Here is a 15,573-nt window from a genome sequence, read left to right as displayed (position 1 = left end):
CAAGGACATGCAAATATTTACGGTATCATTGCTGAAATTCACGGCAGGCTCTTCCAAGCAGTGCTTTCCTTTCATTGCCTCTACTGACCAGGTCTTCTTTTAGACCTGACCCCTACCACAGTCTAGAGTCCCGACTCTGGTCTTAGGGCAAGAGTTCTGGATGGGGACTCGTAAGACACAGCTCTGGGTCCTGTGCTCAGTTATGAGCTCAAGTAATAGGATCCTAAGCCAGTATCTGCAAGTTGGAGTCCCCATCTTTAAAAAAAACAGCAGGGAGAGCTCTGCTGCTCTCATAGGATCATGAGGAGGGATGAATAAAACAGGACAGGTGTGGGTGCCCCAGCTCCATCAACTCTAAGGTAGTGTTTCCCTGCCAGGTAATAAGCAAACGCCATTCTGTGGGATGAAGACGCAGCTCCCTCTTGCCTCACCAGGACGGGAGAGGAGGGTACGGGGTGAGAACACATGAAACAGAATGGCTTCTTGGCTGTAGGACTTCCTCCAGGACCTCATGTGGCTACTTCCTACCTCCATCTTCTCCATAAGGCATCCTTCTCTGGGAATGTTGCAGGGGACCTAAACGTCCCATCTTGTCCCAGAGAAAGTGTCCCCCTCTAGCAGGAAGAGTGACAGTCGCTACAGTGTTATGTCAGTCTCTAGCATGAGATCCCACACTCTCCTGGTTTCTCTCCTGCTTATTGCTTTACTTCCTTTTCCTATTCATGACACTTCTGTGCCAGAAGGTTCTGGAAACCATAATGCCATCTCCCTGGGTGATTCCATCCAGTCCCATGCCTTTAAAAAACACGTTCCATCCGTGAAGAAAAAACCCTGCTTACAAAAGGGCACGTCTTTGAGATCACTAGGCGTCTCCAGAGAACACTTCTGTACAGAAGGGGCCTACAGTCGGGTGGGACCGGAGTTGCAAATGCGTTTCCAGTTCCTACCGAAACAACCCATACAGCTATCTGCCCAACCATTATCCTGATACAATTTTCAATGATTTAAAATAAATCAACGTTCAAAAAAGGGAGTGCTACACATGGCCAGTGGTTCCTGAATCCTCTATGGTCTCTGTGTAAATAAATATGCAAGGGAGGACGCGGCACAAGCTGAAGTCTGATGTTTGGGCCGACTTGGCCAAACAGTCAGTCCATCCGCATCTTCACAGACGCTTCCAGCTCCTCCTAAAATTCCAAGTTGCTCTCCAGCCTTTCTGGCTCAGGCAGCTTCTTCCAGTCCTCTGTACTCTGATGAAGGGGAACCCAAAGCTCGGCTCACAAGTTGCACCTGTGGCTCCCGTCTAGCCCTGGTGCCCACAAGAGAAGCAGTACCACCAGGGCATCTGAAAAGCATCTTCCTGAAGAACAGCAGCACGTAAGGGCACCTCCTTATTCACGGTGCATTACTGACCAGTCTTCTGCAAGTTTTACATGACAACTTCACAATCAGAAACAATGTGGTTATTTTAAAAAAGGAAACACTCTTCCCATAAGGTATCATAAAAATTTTGACTGGGCAACAACATTTTCTTTCTAAACAAAGGAAGAAAGTGTTAGTGCCCACAACTCACCTCAGCCTGGCCTGCTTCTCCAATCCAACCACCTCCCGCACCACCTGTTGGCAGAAGCTGTAGCACATGAAGAGGACCGAGTTCTCGGCGATGTTGGCGATCAGCGCTGGGCTGGTCCCCTTGTAGAAGCCGCGGAAGCCCACCTGGGAGTAGGTCTTCAGGCAGCAGTCGGTGAGGCCCCGGTACAGGTCAGGGAATGTCTGCATCTTCACTTTCAAGGTGTCAAAGAGCTGCCCCGTCAGGCACCTGGATAGCTCAGGTCATGATCCCAGAGTCTTGGGTCGAGCCCCTAATTGGGCTCCTGCTCAGTGGGGAGACTGCTTCTCCCTCTCCCTCTGTCTGCTGATCCCCCTGCTTATGCTCAGTAAATAGATAAAATCTAAAGGAAAAATAAAGTAAAAGAAAAAAAATTTGAACCAATTACTAATAATGACATTGAATCAGTAATCAAAAAAAAAAAAAAAACCTCCCAACAAACGAAATTGGACTAGATGGATTCACAGGTGAATTCTATGAAACATAAAGGAGAGTTAATCCCTATCCTTCAAACAGCATTCCAAAAAAAGTAGAAAACTTCCAAATTCATTCTAGGAGGCCAGCACTATTTTGACCTCAAAAGTGAAGACAGTACAAAAAAAAATTACAAGCTAACTTGTCTGATGAACACAGTTGCAAAAATCCCCCTCAATAAAATAACAGCAAATGGCATTCAACAATACAGGAAAGAAAATCCTTCAGCAAGATCAAACAGGCTTTATTCCAGGGATGCAATGGTGGTTTCAATTTTCTGAAATTGATCAGTGGAATGCACCAATTAGCAAGAGGACAAAAGCCATAAACATCTCAAATACAGAGAAGCATTTGACAAAGTACACCATGAAATGGATGGATTTCAGCAGAGCAGGTTTAGAGGGAACACACCTCAGCATAATAAACCCACAGCTAACATCACACTCAATGGGGAAAAGCTGACAGTTCTCCCTCTATGATTAGAGACAAGACAGAGATGTCCATATTCACCACTTATTTAACATGGTACTAGAAGTCCTAGCCACAGCAATCACACGAGAAATACAAGGCATTCATGCTGCTGCCCCTCAGAACAATTTGTTACTTAAACTGTAACCCCTGGAGGATTTTACTAGTTACCAAGCACATTTAGATATGGCCTTAAGAAATACATATACTGACAACAGGTCTTTGGGGAGAAGGATGATATAAGACCACGAAGCTGGGCAGCTGGGGATGCCGGGCTCGCTCAGGGTGGAAGGCCGCCCCTTCACGGAAGCCAGGCAGTCGGGAACACCAGGCCCGCCCAGGGCTGAATGCCGCCTGCGTCAGGGAAGCGGAGCACCCCGGAAAGCCCAGTCAGCTCAGGGGGGAATGAAAACGCCTGCTTCCCTTATCCATTGTCACTCCTTTCTCTTCCCAGAAGCGCCCTTGTTAGTTAGAGGAGTCCTATGAATGTGTTTGGTTAACTATAAACTTTATCCTCCTTGCTAGTCTGCAAGACAAGATTAACCTTTGACCTTCATCAATCCTGTTGGCTATTATTTTCTATCCAATAAAAGTGAGACTGTGGAGTTGCTCGGGGCAGCAGTCCTTTTCGACCTTTGTCCCCTGCTCCCAGTCTTTTGCAGCTGACTAGTTTGTGCCTAATTCTTCTCTGGTCACCAACTGGAAGCAGCACATTCAAATTGGTGAGGAAGAAGTTATGCTGTCACTATCTTCACAGGACATGATAATACATACAGAAAACCTTAGGGGCACCTGGGTGGCTCAGCTGATTAAGCATCCAACTCTTGCTATCAGCTCAGGTCTTAAGCTCATGGTCATGAATTCAAGCACCTCATTGTTTACCACAGTGGACATGAAGTCTACTTTAAATAAAGAAAACTTTACAAAAAAGAACTTCACACAAAGAAGACTTCACAAACAACAACAACAACAAAAACAAAAAGTATCAGAACTGATAAATGAAGAGGATGCCTGGGTGCCTCAGTCATTAAGCATCTGCCTTTGGCTCAGGTCATGACCCCAGGGTCCCGGGATCCAGACCCATATCAGGCTCTTTGCTCGGCAGGGAAGCCTGCTTCTTCCCCTCCCATTCCCCTGCTGTGTTCTGTCTCTTGCCACATGTCTCTCTCTGTCAAATAAATAAATACTGATAAATGAAGTAATTTGGAGGATATAAAATATACAGAAATCTACTGCATTTCTGTTACACTAATAACAAAGTAGCAGAAAAAGAAATTAAGAAGACAATCCCACTTATAATTGCAACAAAAAGAATAAAAGACTTGGGAATAAACTTAACCAAGGAGGTAAAAGACCTGTTTTCTACAACTTATACAGCAATGATAAAGAGATTGAAGACAGCACAAATGGAACATTTTACCATGATTATGAATTGGAAGAACAAACATTGTTAAAATGTCCATGTTACCCAAAGCAAATCAATGGATTCAAAGCAATCCCTACCAAAATACCACCAGCATTTTTCAAAGAATAGACAAATAATCCTAAAATTTGTATGGAAGTACAAATGTTCTTGAGTAGCCAAAGCAATCTTGAGAACAACAAAGATAGAGGTATTGCAATCCCAGATTTCTAGATATACTACAAAGCCTTTGGCACGCGTGCAGGCGAGCGTGTGTATGTGTCCTCAGGCTGGATCCCTTTTTGAGGCACTGAGACACAGTTGTGCTGAAGACAAATACTGCTCTGCAAATAACTTCCTTGAAGATGAAGACTCTCACTGGATGATATGTATATATATAGATGTATATAATATTTTTTAGTTTGGGAGAGTTTAGCAGGCCGGAAAAAACAAAAATTACTCTTTAGAAAAATAAAATACTTCTGTTGTGAATACTTATCAACAGTGTCTCATGTACAGTCAGAAATCGCTAGACATGGCATGCCCGGTTGGCTGTCAGAAGAGCATGCAACTCTGGATCCCAGGGTTGGAAGTTCGAGCCCTACATTGGGAAAAAAGATTGCTTAAAAGTAAAATCTTGAGAGAAAGAAAGGAAGGAAGGAATTACTAGACTTTCACAAAGAAATAGGAAAATATCACCATAGGGAAAGAATTCGGTTGACAGAAACTGACCAGAAGATGGCTCAGGTATTAGACTGAAAATGCAGAGACATGTCAATAGTTATCATGAGGAAGTTTAAAGGCTTGATGGAAAACCTGGACTTAGTGGTAGAAAAGATAAGACAATTTCTTAAAAATGACCTGAAGGAGGGGTGCCTGGGTGACTCAGTTAAGCATCTGCCTTCAGCTCAGGTCATGACCTCAGGGTCCTGGGATCCAAGCCCACATCCGACTCCCTGCTCAGCAGAGAGCCTGCTTCTCCCTCTCTCTCTCTGCCCCTCTTGCCTCTCCCCCCACTGTTTCCGCTCACACTTGCACTCATTCTCTTTTTCAAGTAAATAACTTAAAATCCTTTTTAAAATAGGACCTGAAGGAAACTTTAGAATGAAAAATCCAAAGAATTCTCATACCAAAAAGGAGTAGTAACAAATAAAAGATATAGTCACATAAAAAACAGGATTAAGAAAACAGAAGCAGCACACTCTAAAATAGTTGAGAATATTGAAAATTTGATTTTTAGAAGAAAAGAAGTAACTAGCAAATTAGATGAAGCTAAAGCATACAAGACAAACCAAGGCAAGGAATTGCCCCATGATGAATCACAAAAACACAAAGTCATGGGAAGTGGGGAAGAAGCCATAAGCAATACAGTTGAGGGACGCAGAGACAGAGCATCCAACAGAAGAAACAGGAGAGAAGAGAGACATTGAAGAGGACAAACTGGTCAAAGCAAAGATGGGGGAAAAAATCCCTCTCAGTTTAAAGAATAAAGCAAATATTCTACAAACCTCCAGAGAAGATGAAGGAGCAAGACTTGCATTGGCAGCAGTCTTTTCATCAGCAACACTGAATATTAGTAAGCAATGGAGTTAATGTCTTCAACATTCTAAGGGAAAGTGATTTTGAATTTAAATTCTATATCCAGTTAAATGAGCATTTAGGCCTTAAGGGTGGTGAAGGGCCTTTTCTGATATGTAAAGACTCATCAAATTTACCAGCCAGAGATCATTTATGAAAGAATTACTGAAAGATACACTCCCACAAAATGAAAAAAGGAAGGAGGAAGATACAAATTCAAGAAAAAGTAGATAAAACTAGTAAACTCAAAGCATGGAACTGGGGAGGAAACTGGTGATGGCTTGAGCTATTTGTTAAAGAGTTAAAGGTTGCTGGGCAGAGGAGCTGAAGAACTCAGAGACTCGGGAGGAAGGATCTTCAGTTGGAAGGAAAAAGAAACCCTCGACAGGAAGACGGCTCAGAGTTAGAAGAGGAGGGAGGAAGGAGGCTTGAAGGCGCGGAAGAAGGGAAAAGAGGTGGCTTTGGAATAATGTGAGGAAAGGATTCCATCTTCCAATGCCATACTGTGGTAAATATGAAGCATGGAGTTGAGGAAATGACCAAAGATGCCTTGGAGATTATTGTAACTAAAGAAGTAGAAGATTCTGAGCCAGAGGAGGAAGAAAGTTCAGGGTCGGAAACGGAAGTAGGTTTATAGGGGGACGAAGGAGAGGACTCTGAAGTAGAACATGTAAAGACTTGCCTTCCTGACTGAGAAAAGAGACGCCTCCAATGGACTTAAAGAAATTGCCTAAAATTATGTGGCTTGGGACTTAGATGAAAATTGGTGAAACGTTGGATGGAACAAAAACTCCAGAATAAAGAGGAAACAGATATGCTGACATATCAAGGAATTGGGACAGTCTGTCTAACCTTGTGTTTGGCCTCTCCCTCAAAGTCACTAGAGATAAGTTCTGGTAAGCAGAATAGGCATTTATGTACAAATTTGAGTACTCCCATGAGGAATCACCTGACGCCCATCAGGAATCACTATAGTTTGAAGGAAAACAGACACAAAATTCTGCAAACAAAGGTGCCAACAACTAAAGAAACAGGTAATATAAGAGAAAAAAATTTTAGAAGAAGTGAATTAATAACTTCAAAGAGATAAAAGAGGGGATTAGAAATATTAAAGATTATCATCCAGCTGTCTTGGAAATAAAGAACTCCATAGATGCTCTGAATAGCAGAAGAGACATACTTGAAGAGACAAGGAATGATCTAGAAGATCAACTTGAAGAATGTTCTAAGGTTACAATGCAAAGGGCCAAAGAGATAATAAAGAAAGATCCAGATATAGAGGAGAGATCCAGAAGCTCCAACATCCATTTGACAGGAATTCCAGAAAAAGATAATAAAGGGAATGAAGCAGAGGAAATAATTAATAATTGAAGAAAACTTCCCAGAGCTAAAGAAAGATTCAAGTCTTTTTTTCTAAGATTTTATTTATTTATGAGAGAGAGAGAGAGAGAGAGAGAATGCATGAGAGGGGGGAGGGTCAGAGAGAGAAGCAGACCACGCTCTGAGAAGGGAGCGGGACGTGGGACTGGATCCCAGGACTCCAGGATCATGACTTGAGCCAAAGGCAGTTGCTTAACCAACTGAGCCACCCAGGTGCCCAGAAAAATTCAAGTCTTGAGACTGTCAGTGCTTACCAAGTACTCAGTAAGATTGATGAATAGAGACTCCTAGGAATCTGCAAATTCCAAGGATTAAAAAAATCATAAAATCTTCCATAAAGAGGAGCGTGAACCTACAAAGGAACAAGAATCAGACTGACAGCAGACTTACTGGACACTATAGATGCTAGAAGGAAATGGGGCAGTAACACAAAATTTCTGCAGGGGAAAACATTTAAACCTCGAATCCTACATCCAGCCAAAGTGGCATTTTATTTTGAAGGTAAAACAAAGACATTTTCTGATATGAAAGAATTCACAGTTTGTTTCTTGCATACCCTCTTTGAAAGAATCACTGGAGGATATACTTTAGCAATCTAGGGTGACTATAAACACATACACACAATGTAGATTATCTTTCTCCCACATCAAAAAAGGAAAACAGGAAAATAAAATGCCACATTTCTACTCAGGAAGATGAACAGCTAACAGTGCTCTTGGGGCATATAGGAAAAGAAGGGTTACGGATACTACCTAAATGTTGGTAAAGTTAAAGAGTGTGTTAAAATGAATTTAATCGTTGTAGCTTATGTATAAGTATAGATTCTAAACTACTGGGGATCACTTCTTGGCCTTTTGCTAAAGATCGAGTGTAAACTACTGGGGAGAGGGAGGGAATGCATCAATAGGACAATAGACAGGAGGAGATGGGGTGAAAGTAACAGAAAAACACAGGAAAAAATATGGCAAGAAATGTTAAAATGAGAAAGGCAAAAGTTGAGCTCTTATCAAGAGAAAGGTAACTTTATCATTAATATTGATGTGAATCTTGAATCTTTAAATTAAACCTTTTCCTTCCAAAAAAAAATAAACACTACAAAGCAGTAGTAATCAAAACAGTACAGTAGTGCCACAGAAAGAGACACATACATGAAAAGCACAGAACAGAGGCCCAGAAATAAACTCACACTGAGCACCTGGGTGTCTCAGTTTGTGGGGTGATTGCCTTCAGCTCAGGTTATGGTTCCGGGGTCCTGGGATTGAGTCTCATATCAGGCTTCCTCTGTTCTGTGGGGAAGCTCCTTTGCCCTCTCCTTGCCACTGCCCCCTGCTTGTCGTCTCTGTCAAATAAATAAGATTTTTGTTTTTTCTTTTAAGATTTTATCCATTCATTTCACAGACAGAGATCACAAGTAGGCAGAGAAGCAGGCAGAGAGAGAGGAGGAAACAGACTCGCCACTGAGCAGAGAGCCGGATGCTGCGCTCGATCCCAGGACCCCAGATCCATGACCCAAGCGGAAAGCAGAGGCTTTAACCCACTGAGCCACGCATGCGCCCCAAATAAATAAAATCTTTAAAAAAAAAAAGTTTCAGGGGTGCCTGGCAGGCTCAGTAGGTTAATCCTCTGCCTTTGGCTCAGGTCATGAAACCAGGGGCCTGGGATCAAGCCCCACATCAGGCTCTCTGCTCAGTGGGGAGCCTGCCTCCCTCTTTCTCTACCTGCCTCTCTGCCTACTTGTCATCTCTGTCAAATAAATAAATAAAAGCTTTAAAAATAAATAAATAAAAAGTTTCAGGAAAAAACCCACACTTACAGGGTCAATTACTCCACAAAGAAGAAGAAGCCATATGCAATGGTGAAAAAGACAGTCTCCTCTCTCAATGGTATTGGGAAAACTGAACAGCTACATCCAAAAGAATGAAACTTTTTCTCACCATCCACAATAAAAAACTCAAAATGGATTAAAGTCCTAATGTGAGATCTGAAACAATAAAATTGCATAAAACTGAACATAAAGCAAACAAAAAACTAAAGAAAACATAGGCAGTAAGACTTCTGACATGGGCCTAGCAACGTTTTTCTAGATAGGTTTCCTGAAGTGAGGGAAAAAAAAAAGCAAACTATTGGGACTACACTAAAATAAAACTCTTCTGCAGAGTGAATGAAACCATCAACAAAACAAAAAGACAACCTACTGAATGGGAGGGGATATTTCCAAATGATGCATCAGGAGACGATATTTGCAGATGATGCATCTGACCAGGGGTTAATATTAAAAATATATAAGGAACTTCTGTAAGTCAACATCAAAAAAACACCAACAATAACAAAACATATCTAAACATTCTGATTTAAAAATGGGCAGATGACCTGAATAGACATTATTCCAAAGAAGACATCCAAAGGGCCAGGAGAATCATGAATTTTGGCACGAGAGGACAAACATCAATGATCTGGGTCACAGTGAGAAGCTAGGCTACTTAAGGCATACAGCAACAATATCAAAGCAAGGGGCGGGTCATAGTTGTCAAAACACTACTGTATTTAAAAAATTTTTTAAAAAAGAAAGAAGAAAAAAAACCTACCATATTTTAAAGGGATACCAAGGTTCCTATGAAGGAATTTAACTTTTGAGCTCCACACTGTCTCATTTCAACATTATACAGTGACCTATCTTCTTCAAATCCTCCCCCATCCTAGCTGCTTGGAATTTCTGGAATTTCTCCTACACTAGCAGACAGGTAGTGCCAGCTTCCCAGCATTTTATAGCAGATGAACTAGCCCAAAAACCTGCTGGATGGGGGAGGTCTATTTCAAAGAAAAGGAGGGACACGGAAAAGAACATGTGTATACTACACCGAGATCACCTCAGTCCACGAGGCCCAATGTCCCAATCCAGACAGCTGGCAGCAGAGGCTTGAGATTAACCTCCACCCCCAGGAGGGCTGCTGCCCATTATGGAGTTTTACGAGACCAGTGCACTAACCCCTGAGCTACGGAGCCACCATTATGGAGTTTTAAAACAAAGACAATAACAGCACCAGTCAGGGAACCAAGGAACCAACGTCCTAGCCCTGTCTGGACACCATCTAGCTGCACAATCATGGGCAAATGCACTCGGCCTCTCAGGGTGTCCTTTACACTATACAGTGAGCATCAGATCCAAAGGTCTCTGCAGGCCCTCCTAGCTCCACACTGGGGGACTGCCACCCATCCAAAGTGGGGCTATGGCTTCCCGTTTGCATGCCAAGCGCGTCCAAGTAGAAGTTCTCAGGTCACTAACACAAGCCTCCCCTGCCAGCCAGAGTCCCTCACCTCTCACCCCTCACCAGCCAGGTCCACCTGGCACGGACCCCTGCCAAGGAGCCTGTTGTCCCCCAAAGTCAGATGCTGCAGGGCCATGCTACAGCAGTGATGGGTGATCCCCTGAGACCAGGGCAGGAAAAAATCCCAACTACTTATCAGGAGAATTAAAGGCCATATGTAGACAGGCCCAAAACATGGTAATATTTAAAAAAAACATGCCCGCAATGCCTTACACACCAGACTCCCAACAATACAATTGCTATCTGTATCTGTAAAATTTACTGTAAAGCACATAAGTCGCACCCAAATACCTGTCCACACAGAAATGCCTTTCCAGGAGAAAGAAAATTTGATCACAACAGATTCTACGTCTTTGGCAGACTGACTGACAGACACTTAATTCCAAAAGCTGAGAATCTCTCCTGTAGTTAAATACCACCCTATGGTAAAGACAAAAACTGAACTCAGAGCATTTGCAGGATCGTTAAGAGGGTGCCAGAGGCAGGCAAATGGGGCCACTGTTGCCATGGTCAGGGTCATCCCAATATGGCCTGGGGGTTGGCATGGGGGTGGGAGCGGTGCATGGGGCCATTGGTTGGGCCATGGGTTACCAGCTGCAGCTTGTATGGAACTGAACCAAGGCCTTCAGCAGGCAAGAAGCCAATGGACACCTAGGCCACCCTTAGTTTCCCCTCCTCCTGGGCCAGGACACTCCTGTGGTCTCTAAACTGGAAGCTGGTTCCTGTACTTCTTATCAGTCTGTAATGCACTGTCTATAGCCTTTCTCAATTAGCCTACCTCCATTGACCTTTGGTTCAGGAGAAAATACTTTGTTCTCTAATCTGTAACTTCTTTTTCAAAGTTAAGGGAATGATGGGATGACGAGGGTGGCCCTTGGCTGCACCTAATCTGGTGACCCGGGAGGTCCCACTGGATAGGAGGAAAACAGGCAACTCACCCCTCTGGCCTCTCCACTCCCAGGAACTGAGGCCCTTATAAGAGTCAGTGTAAGGGGAACCTGGGTGGCTCAGTAGGTTAAAGCCTCTGCCTTCTGCTCGGGTCATGATCCGAGGGTCCTGGGATCGAGCCCCGCATCAGGCTCTGAGCTCAGCGGGGAGCCTGCTTCCCTTCCTCTGTCTCTGCCTGCCTCTCTCCCTACTTGTGATCTCTGTCAAATAAATAAATAAATAAATAACATCTTTAAAAAAAAAAAAAAGTCAGTGTAAGAACCTGGCAATTCACAGACCTGTACCCCTGGGGCTGATAATGCATTATATGTTAATTAAAAAAAAATTTTCTTCTTAAAAAAGCGAATCAGTGTAAGTGGCAAGGGTAAACCAGGGTTTTCTTCTGGGAAATAGGAGCATCCCAGCGCTACTCCTCTGGCGCTAAAATAACACAGGAACCTAGAGAACCAAGTCACCGCGCACAGACTTCTAATTACTGCTCTCAGGCTGAGTAAAGGTAATATATCTAAAGACTGGCCTGTGTGTTGCAAGCGCTGCACAGGAGTATTTATCTGTGCCTTTTGAGACCACAGTCAGCCCTGGGGCTCAGCCCCTGCCCAGCCCACACTTCCCTGGCAAATCCTAGGGCCTGTCTTTTCTTTTTAGGGCTTTAGAAACCATCAAAAATCAGCCTCAGTTACCAAAGACATTTCTAAAGAGTGTCCCCCTTTCTTGCCTTGGCAGCAATAAGGACAGTAAGTAGGACTTCCCTGGATAGACGGCATAGTAGGATTCTGGACTACAAGGGCTCTGAAGATTGCCAGGCTTAGAGTGAAATCCCACTTCACCTGCACATGCCAGCTGTGTGACAATGGACAAAGGACTTCAACTCTGAGCTGTGAGGTTTTCCTGCTGTGAACTGAGGACATTCCCACCCTGCACCCACACTCAGAGTTTTATTGTAAGGGAACTGCTCTACCTTCTGCCGTTCTTAGAAGACGATATTACTCTTCGATTACATGGATTCCCTCCAAGGAGAAAGCATGTTCCTTCTGGGAGTGACGAAAGCAATATTTTCACCACGCCTTCACTTGGATCCCACTTGTAGCAGGTACTCCAAGACTAGAGGATGGGTTTCCCCTGGAATTACCTGCAGCCCCCGCTGTGAGGTCAATGGCAGCTTGGATGGCAGGACTGGACTTCATGTTGGCCCACTCCTCTGCTGGTCTCTGTGGAAGGCAACTCTCCAGAGCTTATGATGGGTGTCTCATATCCCTGAAAGGAGACCAGAGCTCACCATCAGTGAAGCCTCTGCAGCCTTTCTCTAGAACTGCTGCCGGGTTACTGGGACGTCAATGTCTGGGAGCTGGGAGATCAGTTCTCCCTTTTGCAAAAAAAGAAAAAAAAAGAAAGAAAAAAAGAAAGGAAGGAAGGAAGAAAGAAAAAGGCAGTGAGGGTATCAGTGCAGCTTAGCAATTGGCCTGCCTTCTACTCGCCCACCATCTCCCCATGAAAAACTCGCAAGTCAAAACCCTTCCATGAGTTATCAGAGCTATAGCCACTCATAGGGAGCATTTCAACCAACCCTTCTGAAAATCTTACAAGTGAATGCCAAATACCATAGACACCCAAGCCATAACAAACTAGTTCTTCAAGGCCTATGTGGAACTGTCAGGCAACTAAGCTCAGTTCTAAATTCAGACAGCAGCCTGAGTTGAGTCCCTCTGAGGAGGTCACAAAACAGTAGGTCTGGAAAGTAATGGCTTAGGTGTTCTGCTAAGTGACATATGCGTGGGTCTCAATTCCTGATCATCCACCAGCAGGATGAGCCCTCAGGTCCCTTAAGCTGGAGGTCCCCCCATATCAAAGGTGAATAATAGAATTATCATAATATAAATGCAATCAAAATAGCCACAAGGGACAGCTTTTCTTAGAAAGACGGAGCACAGCACCAAGCATTAGTCATGGTCACCAAAGGCCTCTTCAGACCTTCTCAACCATAACCAAGTACACAAAACACATGGGAACCTTGTTAAAATACACATTCTGATGTGCTAGGCCTCAGGTGGGACCAGAAACCTTGCCAGTTACTACAAACTCCCAGATGAGGCTGATAATGACTGGCCACCAATCACATTTTGAGAAGCAACACTGTGTCCTAAATTTGTTTGATAAGAATCACTGGAGCACCAGTAAAATATTCAGATAACCAGGCTTCTCTCCTAGTATCTCGTTTCAGCATGTTTGGGCTAGAGCTTAAAAAGTTTGGGAAAACTAGAGTCTACTACTCAACTGTCAGACAAAAATCAACTATCATAGAGAAATGGACTTTAAAAATACAGATTTTTACAAAAAAGGTGGCTCATTAACACATAATATCAAGATAACCAATTCAGCAACCTATTCTGTGTGGTTTTCAAACTAAGTAAGTGATTTATCCGTCAATACCAAAGAACAATTTCTATTCATCACGCTAAAGACCTCTGTGCTCCCACTCAAGCCACCTTTTGGAGGGTGGTGGGCCAGCTGGGTTATTAATGAATGCCAACGTGGACCTAAACAACAGCGGAAAATCATTTTATCCACTAAGAAGTCTTTTTTAACCACTTGACGCCTGTTGTCAATGATCAGACACCAAGAGTCTTGCTTACTTTGCAAAAAAAAAAAAAAAAAAAAAAAATGTAAAACCAGCAACCACAAAAGCATAGTACTAGACTTAAAAAAGCAACTAAGTGAAACAGACAAGACATGCATTTTATGTTATTGATAGGACAGGAGAGGCAGTATCAGTAACTACAGTTGACGAGGTTCTGGCCATCCTGCACCTAGAGAAGGCTATGAGGGTCCTAATTCAATCTCTTCCTTTTCCAGATGGAAAACTGAGGCCACAAAACAAGGGCTTTTCCAAGGTCATACAAGTTAAGTAGTCAGAGGACTCAAGTCTTGCCTTTTGGGTCTGTGCCTACCAAGCAATGCTTAATTCCAGAGTATTCCAACCTGACCAAAAAGAAAAGCAAAAAACAAGCCCCGAACCCTGCATTTTCAAGGAAAAATGGAGGCAAGTGGGGAGAGTCATACAGGGCCTAACCCATGTGGCTTCTCCGTCGGTTGAATTCTTGGGGTGCCAATATTTCTTAGTTTATAAGAAAGGCACAGATCCCACTATGTGTCATCGCTGTGAATTTAACCCCCTCTGGTAATTCAAACTTAAACGCATCAAATCCCACAAGTAAGGACTCAAGAGAATTACTAAAATACTAAATAAACAGTGATGGGAACTAACAAGATTAAGTCAGCAATGGACTCACATTATTGTGTGGTTTAAGAAGGCGGCTTCAAGAAGTCTGGAAAAATACATTCAGCTTGGGGGAGGCAAAACTGGTCAGCAAAAGTTAAAACTCAGACTTGAGCCAGTTGAAAAGCTGAATCCTTTTCGCGCCCCTTTATCTCTCCTGCAAGCACAGGTGGGTCCGACTCCAGGAGAGACAAACAAATCGCCAGCCACACAGCCTTCTTAAGTTCCCAGGAGAAATGAGTTTCTCGCCTGGGAGAACGCTCTGAGTCCGCCTGCTCCACCAGGTAGGGTTGGTGGAGCTCAAGCCTACCCGGCTGCCCTCCCGCCCAGGACTAGAGCCGGACCCAAGGCGCTGAGATGCCGGCCCGTCTGCCCGCTAACACGCCGGCCAGGCAATCGCGCTCCGAGGCTCCGGATCCCGGGGGCACAGGACCCGCGAGGGAGACTGCTTCCCGCTTTCTCGTCCTCGGACTCCAGCCCAACAACCTGCACGAGTCTCCCATTCATAACCGCCCCCACTCGGGCCCGAGCACGGACGGCGCGGTGCCCAGAGGCCTGATGACGCTCCGCGGGGCAAAGAGGACACCCTTCCCGGCAGGTGACTCTACGGGAGAGGCCGCGGAGCCCCGGAGTGTCCGGCGAGCGCCGGTCCATGGCGCCCGTAACGATCTGGGTATGGGGACGGCACAAGCACTGGCCCAAGACGTCCGTAATGACCTGGGCGCGTGGACGGCGCGCGGGCTGCCCGGGAAGGTCGCGCCCCGCTCCCTCCCGCCGCCCCCGGAGCGGCGGTTGTGGGGCTGCGCTCACCGCCAGGACAGTTGGCCGCGCGTGCTGCTCGGGCTCCGCAGCCGGAGCAGCCGCTTAACACCCACGTCCGCCGCGGGCCCGCCCTCCGCCCCGCCCACCCGCGGGGGAGCGCAAAGGGCGGCGGCCCCCGGGGCTCGGAGCTCCCCTGCGGCTGGGGGCTGGCAGCGCGGGGCCAGCGCGGGGAAGCGGAAGTCTGCAGCTTAGGCGGCGCACTTGGCCCCGTGCAGGCTGTGGAACCCCAGGCCCGCGCGCCCGCGAGCTGGAGGACCTGGAGGACAGGGAGCCCGGGCCCCCGGAGTTGCTT

The 15,573-nt window shown here is 45.1% G+C and overlaps 1 long non-coding RNA gene across 1 annotated transcript in view; it reads right to left on the bottom strand.

The window, feature by feature from the left end:
- Positions 1-1,463: 1,463 nt before the first annotated feature.
- The window catches only part of LOC309857858, a 60,855-nt gene continuing 46,745 nt past the window's right edge, over positions 1,464-15,573 (bottom strand). The window contains exons 2-4 of the long non-coding RNA XR_014307943.1: positions 15,270-15,570; positions 12,315-12,439; positions 1,464-1,952 (exon numbers count right to left, since the gene is read on the bottom strand). This is a non-coding gene — a long non-coding RNA (uncharacterized lncRNA). The remainder of the gene's footprint in view (positions 1,953-12,314; positions 12,440-15,269; positions 15,571-15,573) is intronic.

The sequence above is a fragment of the Mustela nivalis genome, assembly GCF_964662115.1.
Source record: "Mustela nivalis genome assembly, contig: HAP1_SCAFFOLD_1459, whole genome shotgun sequence".
Classification (NCBI taxonomy): domain Eukaryota; kingdom Metazoa; phylum Chordata; class Mammalia; order Carnivora; family Mustelidae; genus Mustela; species Mustela nivalis.
The sequence above is the reverse complement of the archived record's forward strand: the minus strand, read 5'-3'. Positions and strand labels throughout refer to the sequence as shown.